This window comes from Octopus bimaculoides, chromosome 3 (assembly GCF_001194135.2).
Source record: "Octopus bimaculoides isolate UCB-OBI-ISO-001 chromosome 3, ASM119413v2, whole genome shotgun sequence".
NCBI classification, from domain to species: Eukaryota; Metazoa; Mollusca; class Cephalopoda; order Octopoda; family Octopodidae; genus Octopus; species Octopus bimaculoides.
In genome coordinates this window covers 114,691,303-114,692,609 of record NC_068983.1, presented here as the reverse complement: position 1 = coordinate 114,692,609, position 1,307 = coordinate 114,691,303, and the positions used below count along the sequence as shown (strand labels likewise).

Sequence of the window (1,307 nt, the reverse complement as noted above, 5' to 3'; positions counted from 1 at the left end):
TAAAAGAGTAAAGAGTATATATATATATATATATATATATATATATATATATATACACACACATACACACTCACACCAGACAACACGCATCATTCTCTGCACTCTATTCTAGAAGAATATGTACAGAAGATGCCGATCAGTGCATTTACAATGTACTCGGGAATAATATGAACAACATGTATATTTACATATATGAGGAAATCATACACATACACATATGCCAACAGGTACACCTACACTCTCACTATTTCCATTATATGTATGTATGTGTGTGTGTATTATATCTATGCTCACGCTACCTGTACTCACCTTACTGCAGTGCCTATGTATTTATAAACACTTTCAACACGCCCAGTGGTATTAAATGACTATTCCCATATTACACACATTGAAAACACCAGTTCGTTGGTGGCAGAAACTCAACTTCAAAGATGGCTTAGGCTGAAGGTAAATAAGAGAAGGAATGGAAATAACAGAATCAAATATGTTAACAGCATTGAGCATAATCTTTTGGGAAAACATGTGAGAAAGTTAACTAAATGATTGATAAGATTTAACCTGATATATGTTATAACTTATCCAAGACATCTTGTTTTGAATCAGCGCTGACGTCACAATAACAATGCATTATCATTGGGTCGTTTGATTTTCTTTTTAGAAAAATTATAGACAACTTAGCATTAAATAGGCTGAAATCCAGAATTTGTAGGAACGTGAGATGTTAAACATCGGTAATATTTAGTTCGGAGGTGAGTTCCTGGTAGAGTTTAATAAGTACATTTGTTCGAGGAGTGAAAAATATTTTTAGAGCTCTTTCATTTCACCTGAGAAAGAAAGGAAGAGAATGGAATTCGTTGTTGTGGTTTTGATTGTGGGTAAGAAACATTTAAGAGTTCGCTGGTAGTTTCTTTTAACAATGAATTTGTTACAGTTAATTTATTGTTTTTTTTTTTTTGGAACATATCTCTGTGGTTAGGAAGCCCCGACCGTATGCTTTCTGATTCGGTCAGCACTGTACAACATCTTGGGTAAGTAGGCTATAGGATGTAGTAACCCTAGGCTGAGGTATCTCAAGGCTGCACAATACCTAGCCAAGGAATTTGGTTGGCGGAAATTGTATGGAAGCCCGTTTTAATATATTTATGTATGTGTGTTTATTTGCGATTGTCACTTCACTCTTGACAACCGGTGTTAGTTTGTTTAGACCCTGTAATGTAGCAGTTCAGCAAAAGAGAATGATAAAATAAGTACTAAACTTGAAATAAAAGCGCTGGTGTGTGTGTGTGTGTGTGTGTGTGTGTGTGTGT

The 1,307-nt window shown here is 35.0% G+C and overlaps 1 long non-coding RNA gene across 3 annotated transcripts in view; it reads left to right on the top strand.

The window, feature by feature from the left end:
- Positions 1–667: 667 nt before the first annotated feature.
- Positions 668–1,307, top strand: part of LOC106881905 (uncharacterized) — a 71,165-nt gene continuing 70,525 nt past the window's right edge. For 2 of the 3 annotated variants that reach the window (XR_008263801.1, XR_008263802.1), the window contains exon 1: positions 668–749. This is a non-coding gene — a long non-coding RNA (uncharacterized LOC106881905). Of the gene's footprint in view, positions 876–1,307 lie in introns of all 3 variants that reach the window. The other variant, XR_008263803.1, reaches the window with a different exon arrangement.